General features: G+C 43.6%; 1 protein-coding gene across 4 annotated transcripts in view; it reads right to left on the minus strand.

Annotated features, from left to right (window-relative positions):
* The window catches only part of LOC138249824 (disks large homolog 2), a 3298389-nt gene that overhangs the window by 229611 nt on the left and 3044570 nt on the right, over positions 1-24208 (minus strand). The gene's annotated exons all lie outside the window — the stretch shown is intronic.

Here is a 24208-nt window from a genome sequence, read left to right on the forward strand (position 1 = left end):
CAGTTGCAGTGTTTTTTTGTTTTTGCTTTATATTTTACTTTAGTGTTGCCTTCGTGTTTATAGCCTGATGTGATAGAAGCATGCTTCCGAATGTGAACACAGAGCACATTTCATCTTTATCAGGTCCTATCTCCTGCCAATGCTATTGTAAATTCCTTTTGGAGTGTTTTGCTTTTCTAACTGCTGCTATTTTACAGCATACCAGATTGTGTTCATTTGAAACTGTTATGTATTAAGTTTTCTTTCTTTGTTTCTTTGTTTCTTTGTTTGTTTCTTTCTTTCTTTCTTTCTTTCTTTCTTTCTTTCTTTCTTTCTTTCTCTTCCTTCCTTTTCCCTTCATTCTTTATATATATATATATATATATATATATATATATATATATATATATATATATATATATATATATATATTGTTAGACTTTTCATCCTTGGCATGGTCTCCCTTAACTTTTTGCCTCTGTTCCCCAGGTTATTGATGTGTGCTGGACTCTGATTATGCTGTTTTTATTACTCTGGGCACTTACCACTGCTAACCAGTGCTAAAGTGCAAGTGCTCCTGTTTAAAACGTGTATGTAACTGGTTCTCCATGATTGGCATATTTGTTTTACTGTTAAGTCCCTAGTAAAGTGCACTAGAGGTGCCCAGGGCCTGTAAATCAAATGTTACTAGTGGGCCTGCAGCACTGGTTGTGCCACCCACACAAGTAACCCTGTAATCATGTCTCAGACCTGCCACTGCAGTGTCTGTGTGTGTATTTTTACACTGTAAATTCGACTTGGCAACTGTGCCCACTTGCCAGGCCTAAACCTTCCATTTTCTTACATGTAAGACACCCCTAAGGTAGGCCCTAGGTAGCCCCAAGGGCAGGGTGCAGTGTATGGATAAGGTAGGACATATAGTAATGTGGTTTATATGTCCTGACAGTGAAATACTGCCAACTTAGTTTTTCACTGTTGCAAGGCCTGTCTCTCTCACAGGATAATATGGGGGCTACCTTTAAATATGATTAAAGTGTAGATTCCCCTAGAGAGTAGATGGACATGTGGAGTTTGGGGTCCCTGAACTCACAATTAAAAAATACATCTTTTAGTAAAGTTGATTTTAAGATTGTGCGTTTGAAAATGCCACTTTTAGAAAGTGAGCATTTTCTTGCTTAAACCATTCTGTGACTCTGCCGTATTTGTGGATTCCCTGTCTGGGTCAGTTTGACAGTTGGGTTGTTTTTCACCTCACACTAGACAGTGACACAAAGGGAGCTGGTGTGTAACCTGCATTTCCTGATTAGCCATCTCTGCTAGGAGGGAGGGGTGGAGTGGTCACTCTCATCTGAAAGGACTGTGCCTGCCTCTGACAATGCAGACTCCAACCCCCTGGTGTGTGTCTGAGGCCTTGCCTGGGCAAGGCAGGATTTCACAAGTAGGTGTGAGTCCCCTTTGAAGAAAGGTGACTTCAAAGACTAAAATGGGTATAAGAAGGGCACCCAAATCTACCAACTTTAGAAACACTTCTGGAACCAAGAGGAACCTCTGCCTGGAGAAGAGCTTATAGCTGAGGAAGAAGTGCTACCCTGCCTGTGCCTGTGCTTTGTGGAGCTTTCCTGCAGTGCTGCTTCTGCCAGAGTAAGAGGGCAAAGACTGGACTTTGTGTGCCTTCCATCTTGTGAGGAAATCTCCAAGGGCTTGATTTAGAACTTGCCTCCTGTTGTTTGAAGTCTCAGGGACAGCAAAGACTTCTCTCTGCCAGCACCTGGAGTCTCTGGAGAGACTCCTGCTCTGACAAGTGGTGCCCTATCCAGTTCCTGGGCCCTTGAAAGGAAAGCTGGTGGAAATCCAAGGAAATCGACTTCGGATGACTCCAGACCGACGCCGCTGCTGAATCCGGTAACGCCGCCTGCACCCAACGCCGTGACCTTCGCTGGAACGTGACGCTCTTCGCAGGCCCGACGCCGCTGCAGCCCCGTTGAAGTCCGCGACTCCGTGGAAGTCGCCGCACCATTTCATGACCGACGCCGCTCGAAGTGCACGGATTCAATGTTTCGCACAGACGCTGCGATCTCGACTTCGCGCATCGGCTTGTTTTCACTCTTCACCAAAGGTACTGTACTTGGGGGTCTACACAACTCCGTGTCCGGTGCCGCTGGTGTCGGCTTGTTGGGAACGACTCCGTCACAACGCCGTGTTAACATCTCATCGAAGCATTTTTGTTTCTAAGTGCTATTTTTGAGTTTAATCTCTAAAAATTCATAACTTGACATGTGTATGTCGGATTTTTGTCGTTTTGGTCTTGTTTTGTTTAGATAAATATTTCCTATTTTTCTAAACTGGGGTTGTGTCATTTTGTAGTGTTTTTCATTAAGTTACTGTGTGTGTTGGTACAAATACTTTACACCTAGCGCTCTGAAGTTAAGCCTTCTGCTCTGCCAAGCTACCAAGGGGGTAAGCAGGGGTTAGCTGAGGGTGATTCTCTTTTACCCTGACTAGAGTGAGGGTCCTTGCTTGAACAGGGGGTAACCTGACTGTCAACCAAAGACCCCATTTCTAACATATATATATATATATATATATACATATATATATATATATATGTATTTATACATATATATTTATTTACTTAAGGGGGTTTCAGCCAGACTTCATCCATTAGTCTGTGGTTGGTGTCATTCACATTTTTCTTCCAGCCACTCTAGGGCCATTAAGGGGCAATGCGTCAGCCCACTTCAACCGTTGGCTGACTTTCTATAAGTTACAGCATGCCACCCTTTCGCAAGGAACACATCCACACACAAAGTAGTTCCCTTCAGTGCCAGGGAGTACTATAGTAATGTGTGTTTCTTTGAGACACAAAAAAGTATTTGCCTCTAGCAAATGATTGTATTAGACTCATAAGAGCCTGGCATATTACCAAACAATAAAGTTGTGCAAAAAACATGACAAAGCAAAACTAGAATTGCCAGAAGGCTGGCTGCCAACGCCAGACCAATTGGCTTTGCCAATGCTTGTTCAAATTGAATGAAACAACTTGAAGCATTTGGTGAAATTAACATGCACCATTTTTGCATGTACACTGTTTGCAGGCTTGTTTTGTTTCTTTTTGCTTCGGAAGGGTGGCTTAGCAGCACAAACAAGCACAACCATTGTTTGTTGAAGTGCTTGCAAGCGGTGAAAGTTATGCCACAGTCTTCATTTTTGTGAACACTGCCTCTGTAGCCCGTACCCGCATTTGTAGGCAAAGGCAGTCTTAAAGTTACAATGATATCTCATTGATGGAGTTATGATGAGGAAACATGGCTATTGACAATGAATGTTTATGGATTAGAGGTGTCTGCAGATGTGCACATTTAGGGCCATTGTGACCCGCCTTTTGCTTTACATTTCACACTGGCAGGGCTGACCGCAAGGGTCCCATCTCACCATGTGCTACTGCCTGCCTGATTGCTGTGTACTTTATTTCTGTTCGTCAGTCAACACTGGGAGTAAAGGCAGTTAATCCTACAACTCTACTTGGGGCGGCTCCTATTTAAGGCCAGGGGAGTGTCACCCCCCGCCAGCAGCGACACCTGCAAAACCTTTCAAAGAAAAGGATAATAAATTATGTTTACTATCCTTTTCTTTGAAAGCGCCGGGGCCACGGGGGTGACGTGCACTGCACTCCCCCTCATTGTGCATATATGTTTGGCGGGCGGTCTCAGGCCGGCCAAACACACATGCACACAGGGCTCTCTCCAGCCCAGCAACACAAATTTGCTGGGCTGGAGAGAGCCTGCACAGGCTCCCAGTCTGCCTGGGAGCGCCCTGGCTGAGCGCTCCCAGCCAATCCTGACGCTGCTTTGAGCAGCATCAGCATTGGCCGCAGGGCAGGCTGGGAGCCTGTGCCTGCAGCATCGGGACAATGGCGAGGAGAGGATCGGCACGGGAGCAGAGGTACATTTAAAAAAATATATATTTTATTATTAATCCCCCCCGTGTCCCGCCCCGTGCGCCGCCCCGGAATCCTTGTGAGCCACGACTGCAACTTTAGCAGCTCTTGTGTGTCTTTTGTGGCCCTCCTTAGGAAAGAACTCGGAAACAGCTGTCTTAGAGTCAATGTTGTCATAGATAAGACACAAGCTGGCTGCAATTTCAATTAAAAAAATAAAAACAGAATGAGTGCTTTCTAAACCAAAGCCTTCAAATATTATTTCCCTTTTCATCCAAAAATGGTGGCACAGAGAAGTAATTTCCAAACTACACATCTGCTTTATCAAGCTGCAGTTGGAAAACACTTGCAACAGTAACATGTCAAACCTATTCAAACCTGCGACTGAACTCCCAGTGCAGATGCATGAAGACTTTGTCAGTGTAAGGACTGCATGTTTAGTGCATGCTCTTCTCTAACTTAAAGGATGACTGAAAGAGGTGCTTGCTATAAAGGTTTCCTAGCTGGAGTAGGCATCTGGCATCCTAAAAGGTTACCGTACTGTTGAAGTCGTTGCAGTGATGCTAGAAGGAATAGTGCAGAGAGTTTCAAAGTGAGATCTGCAAATCACCTCTTTAAGTGTATAAATTCAATCACATTGTGGAAGACTGAGTAGTTCCCTTGTGAATATAATTTTCCGATCCTTTTATGAAAATGGACTAACACATGGAGAAGAGTACAGCCCAAAGCCTTAGAATATTTGTTTTATCCACCTTGTACACCTTTTCCAACCTCACATTGCAGTGATTGTCAGGACCCAAGAATAGAAGCAACATTTTGGAAACAGAAAGCTTATTGCACAGCTCAGTCCTTCAGACTTTTCATAACTATACAGTAGTTCTAAAGAAGTTATTTTTTGTTTCTTCTAAATAAAATGAGAGCTTAAGTTGAGTTACTGGCCTTTATACAGTCAGAACCTCTTTTTTTAGGTCTGACTTCACCAACACCTTTTGATTTTAGTAATATTATGTAAATAATATTTGTACTGCTAGGAGCTTTCAGCTAGCACTTTTTATCTATTGCCATTTTATATTCAATAACCATTTTCTTCCACCCAGTACAGCATACGCCATGGAGCAGTAGGAAAGACCACTTCAGTCATTGGCTAACTTTACTATGAGCGATGACATTCTGGTCCTTCACAAGACCACATCCCGACACAAAGTCGTTCTCATTAATGCTGGAGACGTCTGTGGCAATGTGTAGTTTTTGCCACCCAAACTCTTTTTTGCTTCTAACTAATGTTTTTTGTATGTTTGAGTGGGTGTGTGTATGCTTGGTACATGTCTGTGTGTGTGTGTGTGTGGGGGGGTGCGGGATTGGAAAGGGAAGTGTGGATGGAGGGTGGGGTGGGGGGAATCTATGGAGTTGTTGGTGGTAGGGGGACTACTATCAGTGACAGGAAAGAAATTCCCTGTCACTGATAGGGCCTACCGCCATGGTTTTCATGGCATTACGAACAACACGAAAACCATGGTGGTAGGCAGGGTCAAAATGCCTGAGGTGGTACAATAGCGGCCTCCGGGCTGGAGATTCGTATCTCCAGCCTGGCGGCTGCTAACGCCATGGTGGTCGAAGTGGTACATTGGCGGGTTGGCTACAGCCAACCTGCCAATGTCATAAGGTGGTGGTATGTACCGCCAGCCTGTTGGCGGTACTACTGCCACATTACCACCAACTGCTGGGGTCATAATGACCCCCTATGTGAGCCAGCCCCAGGGATGAGGTTTCTGGGGCCATTAAAAGCCTCAGGGAGGGGATTGTTACAGCCTTGGGGGATGCTGTCCCTAGAGCCTTTTAAATGGTCAGGGAGGGGGGCAACACCCCACCCTCTTAAAAAAATAGTCTAGGCACTGGGGCATCGAGTCCCTGGGACTGAATATGGCATGGCGAGGGGAGGCGTGTTACATTACTATGGGTTGGTTGAATGTGGTCTGTACGTTTCAAGCTATGGATAGGATGCATGCTTTTGCACCACCTAGTAACAGGGAAGCAGATCAAAAACAACTGGGATTGGTCAGAAGACGAATATGTAAAATGCCTATAACTGAGGTTTGGGGCCTTTAACAACCATTACTACCGTTGACAGTGGGCTATTATTCTTAAATATGCTGTCAAGGTCTACAACGTTTAGAATGCACACAATTAACAATAAACTCTTAAAGGTGTCACTCATATATTTGCAAAAAAATTGAAGTGAAAACTGCACTTCTTTCAGGTAGCTGTGGCTGGTCCACTGCCCCACGTTGTGGTTGGAGGATGCAAACTGTGAATGACACTTAAACAGACGAGTGTTTGAACAGGGCTGAAGAAAGTCAGTGTATGCATGTATTTTTATCATGATTTTTTAAAGATGAGGTTGGTGATCGTCTACAGCTGTCTCTAAGTCACATTTAAAAACGTGGTACTTTTTTGTAGCATTTCATAAAAGCCCGAGGGCCTTCCTAAACCCATCCATTAGAGTATTACCCCTAAAGCAGCAATATCTTCTGGCTTCTCATTCTGAAACTTGCAAAACATACAGATCATCGTTCATAAGAGTCCTGGTTTCTGTTTCCCTTTCACTGCAAATGAACACGGTTATGAAGTGGTCTGCCCATGAAGAGCAAATGGCTTCATGAGACAATATTTAGAGTCTCTCACTGTTCTGCCGCTGGCGAAATTATGTATTTGAATGGGACAAATGCATGTCGTGATTTCCCAGGAGTGCCATACAGTCTGTGTGTGTGTAAAGCGCGCAGCAGTTTAAGATATGCAGATACAGTTTAGAATAGTTGAGTATGTAACCTCGGGCACTCTCTGCTGAAGAATCCCGAGAGCATTTACAAGTGAAAATGCATTTTAAAGTTGCAGAGGAATTTGAATTATACTTCGCAGAAGCAGAAGTAATCTCAAAGGGACACTCTGCTATGTTCATCATCATTGGTGTGATGGCGAGTTTGCTATTCTGAGATGAAAGTAGCCACAACCAAAGCCCTGGAAATTATTATTCTTTGTGGGATGCAAGGGTTTGTGTTGATTTCTCAGAGTCTAGCACATATTTTAACATCCCTAGACACACATCTACGTAGTGTGATAATAGCTCACTGCACAGTGTATGTTTGTGGTATTTGCATAGCACAAGTGTACCTGAAAGGCACGTTTTGCTACTGACACTTTAGCAGTACTAAATGTGGCATCAACATGCAGTGAGAATAAATCGCATCCTTTCCTAAATTAGTCCTGTCTGAAACTATTATGAAGTGGTCTGTTGCATTGTAATTTGCAATACTCTGCAGTCATTTATTTATTACAGTCACACCAAGCATCAATTTTGCCTCGTTCCTCTTCCTCACCTCAGTCATGCATTGAGGGTAAGTCCCACTCTGAGACAGGTGTCTCGAATACATTAAAACACTGGAGGGTTATGGGTACGCTTTGCCTGGCCTCTCACCCATTAATGCTCCTGAGATTGACACTAAGCCAATTTCGACTGTGAGGCAAATAGACAGTTTGAGTTTTCTTTATCAGGAGCCTATCCCTGGGCAAGCAAGTGGTCCAGATTGCAACATGAATCAGCCGGTGCCTGACCTTGTGATGGCGTCTGGCTGTAGATGACTGCAGACATAAGCTGATTTTACTGCAGACTCACAAACGTACACAGATTCATGGATCTGCCAATCACTACCATATCCGTTACGCAGGTGAGATAAATCTTTGGTAGGTATGAAAATCTGACAGCAGTTTGCCGCCTACATCTTTAACACTGGTTTCTGCTGAGTTAAAGAAGATTGGGAAAGCTTATAATTGTTTTCTAATGCTTTGTTAATCTATTTCCTGAGCTGACAATCATGTACACACGTGTCACCCGTTTTCTTCATGTGAAGGGTCAGGTAACTGTTGTTTACCACTCTGTTTAAAGCCTTTGGAACAATTTGACTGCTCACTGGATACTCAAAGATCCTAGGGTTTAGGAGGCTTGGAACGCACATCCAGATGGACACAAAAATACGACACTCAGTAAAGGTCACTGTTCAGTCATAGATGTTGCTTGTAGAGAGTGAAGGTCTTTATCTGCCACTGCAAATTACAGAATAGTGAATGTTAGGAAAGATGCAAAAACAGAAGGTCCCAGCTGCTCCCAGAGCAAAGACAACACACTAGGACATGGGTACTCACAAACTTTTTCTCGGGGGCCAAAATTGCAGTATGGTTTGCGGCCGAGGGCCGCACTGAAGTGACAGCGGGGGGCGGGGCTTAGAGGGGGCGGGGCTTAGAGGGGGAACAACCACCCCACCCCCTTTTTCAAAACAATGCCCCTACCCCAGTAACACACACAGCGCCATCTGCTCTCACCCCACCCCAGTAACACACACACACAGCGCACACACACAGCGCCATCTGCTCTCACCCCTACCCCAGTAACACACACAGCGCGCACACACACAGCGCCATCTGCTCTCACCCCTACCCCAGTAACACACACAGCGCGCACACATACAGCGCCATCTGCTCTCACCCCTACCCCAGTAACACACACAGCGCGCACACACACAGCGCCATCTGCTCTCACCCCTACCCCAGTAACACACACAGCGCCATCTGCTCTCACCCCTACCCCAGTAACACACACTGCGCCATCTGCACACAGCGCCATCTGCTCCCACCCCTACCCCAGTAACACACACAGCGCCATCTGCTCTCACCCCTACCCCAGTAACACACACTGCGCCATCTGCACACAGCGCCATCTGCTCCCACCCCTACCCCAGTAACACACACAGCGCCATCTGCTCTCACCCCTACCCCAGTAACACACACTGCGCCATCTGCACACAGCACCATCTGCTCCCACCCCTACCCCAGTAACACACACAGCGCCATCTGCTCTCACCCCTACCCCAGTAACACACACTGCGCCATCTGCACACAGCGCCATCTGCTCCCACCCCTACCCCAGTAACACACACAGCGCCATCTGCACACAGCGCCATCTGCTCTCACCCCTAGCCCAGTAACACACACTGCGCCATCTGCACACAGCGCCATCTGCTCCCACCCCTACCCCAGTAACACACACAGCGCCATCTGCACACAGCGCCATCTGCTCTCACTCCTACCCCAGTAACACACACAGCGCCATCTGCTCTCACCCCTACCCCAGTAACACACACTGCGCCATCTGCTCTCACCCCACCCCAGTAACACACACACACAGCGCCATCTGCTCTCACCCCTACCCCAGTAACACACACAGCGCGCACACACACAGCGCCATCTGCTCTCACCCCTACCCCAGTAACACACACAGCGCGCACACATACAGCGCCATCTGCTCTCACCCCTACCCCAGTAACACACACAGCGCGCACACACACAGCGCCATCTGCTCTCATCCCTACCCCAGTAACACACACACACAGCGCACACACACAGCGCAATCTGCTCTCACGCCTACCCCAGTAACACACACTACATTAAAAACAAATAAATAAAAAACCAAAGAGCCTTACCTGACTCAAAGCACTGTAAAGATGCCACAAATGTGGAACAGCAGGCAGGTGGGCAGCAGACGTGGAGCCGGTGACAGGAAGCAGACGACCAAAGCCCCATAAAAGTTAGCTGCAAGCGCTGACTTTTATGGGGCTTTGGCTTCCAGGATCGTCAGGGCAACGCCATAAACAATGGCCGCCGTATGTAAACATAGAGGAGGGCCGCGGGAGCATACTCCCGCGGCCCTCTTCTATGTTTACATACTGCTGCCATTATGATGTGGCGTTTGGTGTGCGTCTCGCGGGCCGCCAAGCTAGGTCCGTGGGGCCGCTGGCGGCCCGCGGGCCGTACTTTGAGTACCGTTGCACTAGGATGATGGCTAGAACTTAGAAACCTAACACAAACCTAATAAGTGTGCTATACATTCTGCTGAAAGTAATAATACAGTGTCAAACAAACTCAATCAGTGTGAGCTCACTTGGGTGTTTTTCTTTGCGAGCGTGGGCCAGGAACGCAGAAGAGTGTTCAGTATTTTAATTTGGTAATTAGAACTTCCTCTATGCGCAATCCCTGTTGTATGCTCAACAGCCATTTTTATAGGATTTTAAAATGCCTATACAGATACATGGGTGAGCCATTTTAGAGGGAAAATGTTGGAAGTGCTGTTTTTTTCTGTGAGAAGATTTGACAGATGCTATGACGTCTGGGGATATCTTTCAGGCACTCCTGCACTTTGGTTGAAGCAATATAACTAAGAAGGCTTGAGCCAGCGTTGCAAAGATTGCGCCCAAAACTGGATCCCAAATAATAAATGTAATGTTGGAGCAGGCCATCACAAGTTCTTAAGTGCCTCATTATTTGGGACTTCAGGAAATCCAATGTCTTCGCGGAGCATACTAAATACAGTTCATGAAGATTTGATTCTACTTAAGTCTATCATAAATCAGTGTTCAGGGAGGCACTAGCGCTGGGAAATTGACTTTGCACCAAAAGTGGGCTTCTTGAGTGTAACCAAATTTGACACATGAAAAGGGCTTACTGAAAGACCCTGTATGTGTGTAAACATGTATATATTTTTATTATGCACTTTTCAGAAAACATGGAGCTGGCGTGACAATTAAAGCTGTTTCTAGGCCCAGCCTTAAAAACACGACTATGGAAGACACAGTAAAGAAATAGTACTGAGTTAGAAAGGGTAGGACAAAAAAAGAGTACTGAATCAAAAACCATTTATGGTTTGGGGATTACTGAGGGATGCTGGACGACTGTATAGGACTCATCCACTGTCAAACTCTGTTTTTTAGACCACTGATGTATTCAGTCTCTTCCACCCCGACAAAGATATTGAGAGACAGCCCCCGATTTCTGAAACGGAATTTGTTTGTGCGTTATGAGACACGTGTTTCTCTGCAGTTGGCTCTACTAAAACTGGCTGAAAATAGAAAAAAACAATATCTAAAGAATTTTCATAAAAGCCATTGAAAAGTCCTTAAGGCACCCGGCTGGGAATGATGCGTGTGCTACAGAAAACACATGAATATATACATGAAAATAAACATCAGAAGCAAAAAGTAATTCCAGGCTAGTACATGAATTTAGCCACCTCTAAGACAAAGCCAAAAACGTATCTTTTTAATCTTCCCCACATAGGGCAAGTTCATTGATGAGCGCCCAGACACTGATCAGTATTAAAATGCTTTATAAATTCTCTGATCCTTACTCTTAGTGGTAATAAATAAAGCTCTTCAGAAATTTAGACAGCCGCATTGACCCACGGTTGATATTCTACTCAAAAAACTGAATTATGCAGCTTTTGCTTTCAGAGTCAGAGTTCTTTCCCTTTTCTTCCCCGCACCAATTTTCCGACAGTGCTGAAAGGAAAAGTATATATATTTCATTTAAAGTGTTAAATTGGATGTGCTGATCTCAGCCCAGTATCCTCCTGGCACTCTTCCTCTAGCTAAGAAAATATAGAATTCTTAGTAGCACATGGCGCAGTGGGACCCTAAAATTGATCTGCTATATTTGCTTTTGATCCTTTTTATTAATTTTCTTTTGCCAGACATTTTAAGCCTTGTGGCACAAATGGTGAAAGAGATATATCCCATGCATAGATGAGGGATCTGAGAGCGGACTGTGAGTACAGACCACATGATAATCTCGTTCCAATTAATTCTTGCATGAATGCACAAACGAACGAGTGCAGGAATTAACCTGTAAATGGCGGTATGTGTGATTTTCCACTCTAAACAATTAAGCATCTCTTAAGGCTGGTCTTTACCCAGATGAATTAATTACAGGCTTGAAAACAGATGGGTTTTATTTAATTCATAGACTTTTCTAAGTTTCCATCTAAATGCATCCTGGGTAAAGAATACTAAAATCTTGCCTTGAAAATGCAACTGATGGGTGCAGGTATAGTGAAGGCAATTCTCCTGCCAATGCGTTTGTCACTGACCTAGTGAATAAGATATGTGACAGTAAATGCATGTTCTAAGTGGGACTAAGAGAATGTGAACGGTCCTGAGAATTCATGAATCGCTTTGTAAAAATGACTGTGTAGTTTTTTGGATGATTAGGTTTTCGCCTGGAATAACCATTTCCCAAACCACCCTAGTCCATCCAAACGAGAACTCAAAACTGCCACATATCACACAATCAGAAGAAAATGGTATGTAGTTTTTTGACCTGGTTGGCATTGTCAATCTAATCTTATGTCAGTCTCTACAATCCTTCCCTTTTTATGATATGATACTAAAGTGTGATTAACTCACTTTTGAATTACTAAAATGCAGGTAATTGTTTTCTATGTCTGACTTCGACCACCACTTAGACTGAAAGGGTGTGGGTATCCTCAGTACAGGCTTCAGCCATTAGACCAAACAATGGAAGGTAGAGAGCAGTTGAGTAACAGAATCGATGAACACCGCCCTTGATGAAGAAATCCCACCTAAGATGGAGGAGACTTTCATGGCCCAGCATAACTTTCCAATACCTTAAACGTTTTAGCTCTCACAGTTTTCTAGAGTAAAGTAACCAATCACTATGTCAACAGGATTATTCGCCACAATCGTGTGTGTTGGGTCATTTTAATGCTTTTGACTAAAACTTGTGTACCTTCCCCACATTCTGCACTGCAGCTACCTCAGCTGTCGGGATAGCTACACATTAAAAGCTGTGCCTTTCGTGAGCCACAGCTTTTCACAGCACACAATGGGTAGCTGTGTAACCTGATCCTATATTGCCATTAAGGAGTTCTGGTGACAATTATAAACATCAAAGCCTTTGGTCTTGAGGTTTATGAATGTTACCTGACCCCCAAGATGACAATATAGGACCATATTGCAGATGTTACTCGTGATGCATTTTTATATTATATGATTTATTAATTGAATATTTTGTCAATAACAGCATTGCTCTCACTGCATTCGTCAGAACATTTGACAAGCTCACCCTTGCAGGCCCATCCTTGCTGTAAGCATCTACAAATGGATGCTCTTCAATGTGTGCAAGTAATTGCAGAACCCAGTCAGCAAAAATTACACTGTTCCACATTGCATGTTATTTTATTTCTTTATATGTGTTTTGTTCAATCCTACTTTATGGTATGCGCAATGTACTACAAAAGAAAATAACATTTTTGAATACATATTTTACAATGAGATTTGCATTTAAAATTGTACTTATCATAATACACCTTGGTGCATAAAGTACATTAAAGTTTACATTTAAATAATAAGACATTGTCCTCAAACAAAACTAATATTTCTCAAGATGTTTAAATGCTCTAAATCTTTCTCAAGAGTCAAATAATCAATCAGTTATTGTTAGAAAAACTGTATTTATTCTTTCTATAGAAACCAAACGTAAACCACACAAACATTAGAAATTCCAACGTTATAGTTATACTATAAAATTCTAGTTCATACACTACCTTTAAGTTAATATAACTTTTTTCTACTTTCTATGCAAACCAAACCTAAACTACACAAACATAAGAAATTTGCAAGTAATATCTGTAGCTTAAATCTATAATTCATGCACCACACATTCACATAATTATAACTAGTGCTCTTTCATACACACTGTTTTCAGCGGGCTAACCACACAAAATAACTATCTCCCCACTCTACCATGAACTCTGTTCTTACAAATGATGCAATTTTAGATGTTATAAGTGTTGTTATAAATACTATGGTTTTGTATAGTCAGTAATATAACATAAAAGGGTATAAGCAGTGCATGGAGAAGAGGCGAGTTATAGTTACTGTTGTGTGGTAAGAGGGCTAAAAACAGTGTGTATGGAGGAGTGCTAGGTATAATATTGTGAATGTGGTGCATCAATTATAAATTCAAGGTATAACTGTTACCTGAGAATTTCTAATGTCTGTGCAGTTTAAGTTCATTTTTAGGTCGAGCACGCAAACGCTTTGGCCTGTTGTAATCTATCTGTGGGCTTTTAACCACGTCTACTGCACACCCATCATACTTTAAAAAATCCTTTGTTATCATTGGTAAATGCTTTATGTTTGTCCCTCCTTGGGGCAGTTTTGTTACCGCCTTGGCCATCGACCCTGTTACATGGAAAATTGCATGATTGCCGATATGTTTGACTGTGAGCAAACTTCTTTTAATTCTTGCATCTCTCCTTCGCACTCATGCTCATGGTGGCCATGGGGCTTTGAATCGGTTTGCTTATGTCAACTGTTTTTCTTTTCATTTTCAATTTATGTGGCAAGAAAAGTCCAGTTAGGAATTTGCAACACTAATAGCTGTAACTCGATCAAACACGAGGCCCATTCCATTGCAAATGTTTGTGTAATTTTCTATTGCACACCATGTTTCCCTCTGGATGCACAGAATGTGATCCTGCTAAAGTGAAAACAGCCGCTCCTAGCAAGATCACTGTTTAACATATACAAACTCTATTTTAGCAAACAGTGCTTGGGCTACATAAACGTTCGCTTTAGACAAGTGAAAATTATCACTGCACTGTGTGTTTTTCTATCATTCTTTCCATGAGTCAGTCCCTTTCCCAGGGAGGCTGCACTTCAAACCTCCAGAAACTGCACCCTCTCACCAGTGTGCACTTCAAGGTGGTACCAAGAAGGGACAACAGAGAGCAGTTGTGCATCTTTCCAGCAGGAGGACACCTTCTGCTCTCTTATTTGCTTGTCAACTTGTGTTCAAGGCCCCAGTGCCTGGTATGCCATCAGCTTGTACATGAATAACATTTACCTGTGGAAGAAAGCAGCCTGTGGCACCCAGCCAGACAATCCGGGTGCTGCTTAAGTATAAATTTATATTATATTCCGTTTGTTTTTAGGTCTGCTGATAGCCAAGACCTTTTGATTTTACTAAAATATGATTAATATGCTGACATTGAGGGGCATTCAGCCACCCCTCTTCAGCCATGGGCCTGTTGCATGATTAACATTTCGCATACACCCACTACAGTATATATCATTGGGCTGTGGGTCAGCCTACTTAAACCACTGGGTAACTTCACTTTGAGTGACTTTATTTTGCTCTTTCACAAGGACAGCATCCACATAAGCTAGTCCCCTTCAGTTGCAGTGTTTTTTTGTTTTTGCTTTATATTTTACTTTAGTGTTGCCTTCGTGTTTATAGCCTGATGTGATAGCAGCATGCTTCCGAATGTGAACACAGAGCACATTTCATCTTTATCAGGTCCTATCTCCTGCCAATGCTATTGTAAATTCCTTTTGGAGTGTTTTGCTTTTCTAACTGCTGCTATTTTACAGCATACCAGATTGTGTTCATTTGAAACTGTTATGTATTAAGTTTTCTTTCTTTCTTTCTTTCTTTCTTTCTTTCTTTCTTTCTTTCTTTCTTTCTTTCTTTCTTTCTTTCTTTCTTTCTTTCTTTCTTTCTCTTCCTTCCTTTTCCCTTCATTCTTATATATATATATATATATATATATATATTGTTAGACTTTTCATCCTTGGTGTGGTCTCCCTTAACTTTTTGCCTCTGTTCCCCAGGTTATTGATGTGTGCTGGACTCTGATTATGCTGTTTTTATTACTCTGGGCACTTACCACTGCTAACCAGTGCTAAAGTGCAAGTGCTCCTGTTTAAAACGTGTATGTAACTGGTTCTCCATGATTGGCATATTTGTTTTACTGTTAAGTCCCTAGTAAAGTGCACTAGAGGTGCCCAGGGCCTGTAAATCAAATGTTACTAGTGGGCCTGCAGCACTGGTTGTGCCACCCACACAAGTAACCCTGTAATCATGTCTCAGACCTGCCACTGCAGTGTCTGTGTGTGTATTTTTACACTGTAAATTCGACTTGGCAACTGTGCCCACTTGCCAGGCCTAAACCTTCCATTTTCTTACATGTAAGACACCCCTAAGGTAGGCCCTAGGTAGCCCCAAGGGCAGGGTGCAGTGTATGGATAAGGTAGGACATATAGTAATGTGGTTTATATGTCCTGACAGTGAAATACTGCCAACTTAGTTTTTCACTGTTGCAAGGCCTGTCTCTCTCACAGGATAATATGGGGGCTACCTTTAAATATGATTAAAGTGTAGATTCCCCTAGAGAGTAGATGGACATGTGGAGTTTGGGGTCCCTGAACTCACAATTAAAAAATACATCTTTTAGTAAAGTTGATTTTAAGATTGTGCGTTTGAAAATGCCACTTTTAGAAAGTGAGCATTTTCTTGCTTAAACCATTCTGTGACTCTGCCGTATTTGTGGATTCCCTGTCTGGGTCAGTTTGACAGTTGGGTTGTTTTTCACCTCACACTAGACAGTGACACAAAGGGAGCTGGTGTGTAACCTGCATTTCCTGATTAGCCATCTCTGCTAGGAGGGAGGGGTGGAGTGGTCACTCTCATCTGAAAGGACTGTGCCTGCCTCTGACAATGCAGACTCCAACCCCCTGGTGTGTGTCTGAGGCCTTGCCTGGGCAAGGCAGGATTTCACAAGTAGGTGTGAGTCCCCTTTGAAGAAAGGTGACTTCAAAGACTAAAATGGGTATAAGAAGGGCACCCAAATCTACCAACTTTAGAAACACTTCTGGAACCAAGAGGAACCTCTGCCTAGAGAAGAGCTGATAGCTGAGGAAGAAGTGCTGCCCTTGCCTCTGCTTTGTGGAGCTTTCCTGCAGTGCTGCTTCTGCCAGAGTAAGAGGGCAAAGACTGGACTTTGTGTGCCTTCCATCTTGTGAGGAAATCTCCAAGGGCTTGATTTAGAACTTGCCTCCTGTTGTTTGAAGTCTCAGGGACAGCAAAGACTTCTCTCTGCCAGCACCTGGAGTCTCTGGAGAGACTCCTGCTCTGACAAGTGGTGCCCTATCCAGTTCCTGGGCCCTTGAAAGGAAAGCTGGTGGAAATCCAAGGAAATCGACTTCGGATGACTCCGGACCGACGCCGCTGCTGAATCCGGTAACGCCGCCTGCACCCAACGCCGTGACCTTCGCTGGAACGTGACGCTCTTCGCAGGCCCGACGCCACTGCAGCCCCGTTGAAGTCCGCGACTCCGTGGAAGTCGCCGCACCATTTCATGACCGACGCCGCTCGAAGTGCACGGATTCAATGTTTCGCACAGACGCTGCGATCCCGACTTCGCGCATCGGCTTGTTTTCACTCTTCACCAAAGGTACTGTACTTGGGGGTCTACACAACTCCGTGTCCGGTGCCGCTGGTGTCGGCTTGTTGGGAACGACTCCGTCACAACGCCGTGTTAACATCTCATCGAAGCATTTTTGTTTCTAAGTGCTATTTTTGAGTTTAATCTCTAAAAATTCATAACTTGACTTGTGTATGTCGGATTTTTGTCGTTTTGGTCTTGTTTTGTTTAGATAAATATTTCCTATTTTTCTAAACTGGGGTTGTGTCATTTTGTAGTGTTTTTCATTAAGTTACTGTGTGTGTTGGTACAAATACTTTACACCTAGCGCTCTGAAGTTAAGCCTTCTGCTCTGCCAAGCTACCAAGGGGGTAAGCAGGGGTTAGCTGAGGGTGATTCTCTTTTACCCTGACTAGAGTGAGGGTCCTTGCTTGAACAGGGGGTAACCTGACTGTCAACCAAAGACCCCATTTCTAATATATATATATATATATATATATATATATATATATATATATATATATATATATATATATGGATTTATACATATATTTATTTACTTAAGGGGGTTTCAGCCAGACTTCATCCATTAGTCTGTGGTTGGTGTCATTCACATTTTTCTTCCAGCCACTCTAGGGCCATTAAGGGGCAATGCGTCAGCCCACTTCAACCGTTGGCTGACTTTCTATAAGTTACAGCATGCCACCCTTTCGCAAGGAACACATCCACACACAAAGTAGTTCCCTTCAGTGCCAGGGAGTACTATAGTAATGTGTGCTTCTTTGAGACACAAAAAAGTATTTGCCTCTAGCAAATGATTCTATTAGACTCATAAGTGCCTGGCATATTACCAAACAATAAAGTTGTGCAAAAAACATGACAAAGCAAAACTAGAATTGCCAGAAGGCTGGCTGCCAACGCCAGACCAATTGGCTTTGCCAATGCTTGTTCAAATTGAATGAAACAACTTGAAGCATTTGGTGAAATTAACATGCACCATTTTTGCATGTACACTGTTTGCAGGCTTGTTTTGTTTCTTTTTGCTTCGGAAGGGTGGCTTAGCAGCACAAACAAGCACAACCATTGTTTGTTGAAGTGCTTGCAAGCGGTGAAAGTTATGCCACAGTCTTCATTTTTGTGAACACTGCCTCTGTAGCCCGTACCCGCATTTGTAGGCAAAGGCAGTCTTAAAGTTACAATGATATCTCATTGATGGAGTTATGATGAGGAAACATGGCTATTGACAATGAATGTTTATGGATTAGAGGTGTCTGCAGATGTGCACATTTAGGGCCATTGTGACCCGCCTTTTGCTTTACATTTCACACTGGCAGGGCTGACCGCAAGGGTCCCATCTCACCATGTGCTACTGCCTGCCTGATTGCTGTGTGCTTTATTTCTGTTCGTCAGTCAACACTGGGAGTAAAGGCAGTTAATCCTACAACTCTACTTGGGGCGGCTCCTATTTAAGGCCAGGGGAGTGTCACCCCCCGCCAGCAGCGACAGCTGCAAAACCTTTCAAAGAAAAGGATAATAAATTATGTTTACTATCCTTTTCTTTGAAAGCGCCGGGGCCACGGGGGTGACGTGCACTGCACTCCCCCTCATTGTGCATATATGTTTGGCGGGCGGTCTCAGGCCGGCCAAACACACATGCACACAGGGCTCTCTCCAGCCCAGCAACACAAATTTGCTGGGCTGGAGAGAGCCTGCACAGGCTCCCAGTCTGCCTGGGAGCGCCCTGGCTGAGCGCTCCCAGCCAATCCTGACGCTGCTTTGAGCAGCATCAGCATTTGCCGCAGGGCAGGCTGGGAGCCTGTGCCTGCAGCATCGGGACAATGGCGAGGAGAGGATCGGCTCGGCACGGGAGCAGAGGTACATTTTACAAAATATATATTTTATTATTAATCCCCCCCGTGTCCCGCCCCGTGCGCCGCCCCGGAATCCTTGTGAGCCACGACTGCAACTTTAGCAGCTCTTGTGTGTCTTTTGTGGCCCTCCTTAGGAAAGACCTCGGAAACAGCTGTCTTAGAGTCAATGTTGTCATAGATAAGACACAAGCTGGCTGCAATTTCAATTAAAAAAATAAAAACAGAATGAGTGCTTTCTAACCCAAAGCCTTCAAATATTATTTCCCTTTTCATCCAAAAATTGTGGCACAGAGAAGTAATTTCCAAACTACACATCTGCTTTATCAAGCTGCAGTTGGAAAACACTTGCAACAGTAACATGTCAAACCTATTCAAACCTGCGACTGAACTCCCAGTGCAGATGCATGAAGACTTTGTCAGTGTAAGGACTGCATGTTTAGTGCATGCTCTTCTCTAACTTAAAGGATGACTGAAAGAGGTGCTTGCTATAAAGGTTTCCTAGCTGGAGTAGGCATCTGGCATCCTAAAAGGTTACCGTACTGTTGAAGTCGTTGCAGTGATGCTAGAAGGAATAGTGCAGAGAGTTTCAAAGTGAGATCTGCAAATCACCTCTTTAAGTGTATAAATTCAATCACATTGTGGAAGACTGAGTAGTTCCCTTGTGAATATAATTTTCCGATCCTTTTATGAAAATGGACTAACACATGGAGAAGAGTACAGCCCAAAGCCTTAGAATATTTGTTTTATCCACCTTGTACACCTTTTCCAACCTCACGTTGCAGTGATTGTCAGGACCCAAGAATAGAAGCAACATTTTGGAAACAGACAGCTTATTGCACAGCTCAGTCCTTCAGACTTTTCATAACTATACAGTAGTTCTAAAGAAGTTATTTTTTGTTTCTTCTAAATAAAATGAGAGCTTAAGTTGAGTTACTGGCCTTTATACAGTCAGAACCTCTTTTTTTAGGTCTGACTTCACCAACACCTTTTGATTTTAGTAATATTATGTAAATAATATATGTACTGCTAGGAGCTTTCAGCTTGCACTTTTTATCTATTGCCATTTTATATTCATTAACCATTTTCTTCCACCCAGTACAGCATACGCCATGGAGCAGTAGGAAAGACCACTTCAGGCATTGGCTAACTTTACTATGAGCGATGACATTCTGGTCCTTCACAAGACCACATCCCGACACAAAGTCGTTCTCATTAGTGCTGGAGACGTCTGTGGCAATGTGTAGTTTTTGCCACCCAAACTCTTTTTTGCTTCTAACTAATGTTTTTTGTATGTTGGGGAGTGCCTGGCAGCTCTCCCAACAATAAAGTTTTACCAAAACCATGACAAAACACAAAAGAATCTGAAAATCCCTTAACACTGCCGGCCAACACCATGCCTATCGGCTTTTCCAATGCTTGTAAAAAACAATTTTACCAAAACCAGGGTGCAATAGTTTATTTTTGGTAACAGTGTACAAATGTAATCTCTTGCATCCTGGTTTTAAGTATCTCTTTTAAGAAAAAACAAATACACATGCTTGGCATAAACCATGAATGCAGATGTGCAGAGTGTAATATGCTACTTATTGCCATTGTTTGTAAGGGAACGGGACATGACTCAAGGAAGGCAACCCCCCAAAAAACACTGACATTTGTACATTATGGTGTTATGCTTGAGATAGCTATCCAGAATTTACAAAACAAACATGTAAATCAAAACTCGCACAGAAAAGGCAATGCTCATGATGTTGCCCTTAAAGTGACGGATACAAATAATCCTAAAGATGACACTGCATATCATATTACCTTAAGACCTGACTATAAATATAGTAATATTTACTTTTATGATGTTGTGGTTTTAGATATTGTTACATATAGGTATAGCATATAATGAGATCATAAACTTTGTACTCAGTTTCCAAGTTACACTTTGCATGTCTGTTGTGTGAGCAGCCAACACCAAATTTGCAAGTGGGCTTAGGCCACAGGGCCCAACTTGCCTCAGGTGCCCAAACTATGCTGTGCATAGCTACGTGGCTTGGCCTACGGCCCACCCTGTAACAGAAGGCTAACAGCCAATGTACACAGCCAAATGCTCCACACACAAGGGGCTGAACACATACAGAGGGTCATGTGGTCAATTGAAGGCTGCAACCCCAAACCACCACTGACACCATCCCGATATAAAAATGATTTGTTTAACATTTATTTTCATCTCGGGCAGTGGCCCTTTGGGTCTGCCCACTAGGGCCTTGGGGTAAGGGTATGTTCATCCTGCCCCCTTATGGCCTTTTTGATTTTGCTTTTCCCAATGGGTCATTTGCGACTGGACAAATGCTCTGAACATTTTGCCCAAAGTGGTGCTGCCAAGGAGAGAGCTAAGTGGGTGTCATTATCAGCCCTGTTCTTGCTGCAGAGTAGGGTCCCTCTATGTAGCTTAACCAGGATCACAATTATCAAAGCTGGTGAACTTTTCTGAAAAAAAAGCAATGGCCACAAATGACTAAACCCCGTCCATTGGTACTTACATACACACATCTTTCTTGTGGTGAGTAAGATCTTAGCAAGTACAGTATAAAACATTCCAAAGATTTGATGTCAACAGCTGCTGGGGCATTCACGAAGAACAGAAACAAAACTCTCAGCTTCGATAGAAATACTGAACATATAGAAGTCTCAGATAAGTTTGACAAAAATAATCTATAAAACAAATGGGCAGACTGCTCTCTTGAAATAGGCCAATGACAGACACTATTTTATAGACAGCCTATCATCATTTGTGTTACTTTTGGTTCAAGTAGTTGTATTAAATGTAAAGATCTGCCAAAGGCATGCACTAAACAAATGATAAAGACTGCAATAGAATTTGATGAAAGAACAGTATAAACTCTTTCACATTTTGCCTCAAAGAAAGTTGTTTTTCAAAGGAAACAGGAATAGAGACAAAATGTACTTATTCAGTGTGTTAATTTACTTTGCACTACTTGGAGAAGACTTTGGCATAAATAAGGGGCTGATTACGAGTGTGGCAGTCCTCGGACAGCCACACTCGTGGTGGCTGTCGGACCACCGCGGCTGTGGCAGTCTGACTGCCACATTACAAGGTTGGTGGGCAGCCCTGCCAACCTACTGCTGCCTCCGCCAGATCTTCAATACTGACGGGCACACAGTGGCAAAGTTCGGAATCAGCCAGGGCAGAGGTGAAGTCAGCACCCCCTGCTGATTATGACCTGGTTCTCCGCCAGCCTTTTCATGGCAGTTTCTCTCAAAAGGTTGGCAGAGAACAGGTACATAGGGCCACAGGGGGGCCCCTGCACTGCCCATGCACTTGTCAGGGGGTGAAACCGCCATGAAAAGGCTGGCAGAGAACCAGGTCGTAATAAGTAGGGTGGTCCTGTGTGCAGCGACACCCTGGCAGATTGCAACCTGCACCCGCTGTCAGCCTGTCGAGATCACTGATCCCGGCAGAGACAGCGGTACCCTGGCGGTCTGACTGCCAGTGTCATAATGTGGCAGTTGGACCATCACAGCAGCAGCAGTCCTGACTGTCACCGTGAGTCTGGCGGTCTAGAGACCGCCAGACTCGTAATTAGACCCTAAGTCTTTACTAGAATGAACACTAAATATCCTTTATTGGAAGAAAACCAGTCTACAAATATATGCAATGGATTCTTCTTTACTGGAAAACCCATGATGGAAGCAAGAGGTAAAGCATTGCAAGACACATTTTTATGCAGACCAGCACTATAGAGGACTGAAACAAAAAAGTGATTGGTGGAATGATTAAAATAGTTTCAGCCACTAGTAATTACTCAGGTCACATTCCAGTTCATATCAGTCAAGCTTGAACTGACAGATCAGGTCGCCTCCAGAGAGGAAGAGAAGCAGACTCAGATTGATATTGGCCTGTTGGGCCTCAGCTGAATACATGTATGTATGTTGTATTTATATATCGCGAACCTAGCCAAAGGCAGCAGAGTGCTCTACAGGGTGAAATGCAAGCACAGCATCAGCAAGTAACAGGAAATGTAGCTGCGTTCTAGGAGCGGATGTGACCTGTTACTGCATCAGTGAGGTGCAGCTAGAGTCCAATAGCATAAGGAGCATGGGACCCATATCTGGGCACGTGTCGCACTTTAGGGTACCTCTTTTACAAAAACAAAAATGCCATGGAAGGAATGCTTGAATCAATATTAGCCAATGTTAATTACTCCGCCATACTCCAGTCCTTTGTTATTTGCCCACTAAGAAACCAGCCATATGTATATACATGTTCAGCCATATTCACATTACACTGGGTCCTGCTCCAATAAGAACAGTACAACTTGTGCTGCCCCCTCTATACAGAAACACAAAGAAACCCATTTTCTCCCATCACTGTATTCTGGTTCCTGGCTCCCAGGCTGGTCAGAACTCTCCTCTGTCTCCTGGACACGACCCTGATTGATGTCCCCGAGAGCAGCAGTTTGGTAGCCAGTGTGTCATAGGTTCTAGTGCAAGGAAATGAAATAGGCCCCCTGGCTGCTGTCTGAATGATAAAATACAGACTTAATCAGGGTTCTGAGGGCTTCTCTGCAACTGCACCTGTTGCATCAATGAAAGCTACGTTGCTTGTCAGCAGGCTCTTTCAGGAACTTTGGAGGGTTGCTGCTTTCGTCTATGATGTGTGATGCAGCGCTATGCACATGCTTTTCAAATTTGCTTTGTACGCTGCATGTGCTGTCATTATCTGGATGTAATGCTTTGTAGGTATGTGCAATGCCTAGTTCTCATGCTGACACAAAGCAACACACCTGAGTATTACATTGCATTGCTTAAAGGTGTCTCTTCGTTGATTTAGGCCAAGTATCTTCCGTAGAAACAAAAAGACACACAATTACCCTTTCTTTAAGAGTAAACATAAAAAATGGACTATTTGGAATGATAAGCCTGTATTTGCTTCTTACTTTTGGTTGACTTTTCAAGATGGTGTTCAAGATGAGAGCTCTAGTTTGAAAAAGGAAATTACTCTCTTGCAAACCTTCACTGTCCGAGTTGGATTTCAATAACCATAACCAAAGTATTCTTAAACTTTTCAAAACATGAGGAGCAACAGCTTTCTCTTTGCAGGCCATGCCTTTTGGGCTTTTGAATTGGGCAGGCCTTAATGTTTTCAGAGAGAATAATGATTCCTCACTAAGCTTCCAGCTGCTCTGGGCACAGGCATTCAAGTCAGTCCTGAAGGCAATGTTCTTTCTGAGCTTCACTTGTTCTTACTACTGCCCTGTAACCAGTATGATGTTACAACCAGATGGTCTGAATGTGGAATTAGGC

The sequence above is a fragment of the Pleurodeles waltl genome, chromosome 8 (assembly GCF_031143425.1).
Source record: "Pleurodeles waltl isolate 20211129_DDA chromosome 8, aPleWal1.hap1.20221129, whole genome shotgun sequence".
Lineage (NCBI taxonomy): Eukaryota > Metazoa > Chordata > Amphibia > Caudata > Salamandridae > Pleurodeles > Pleurodeles waltl.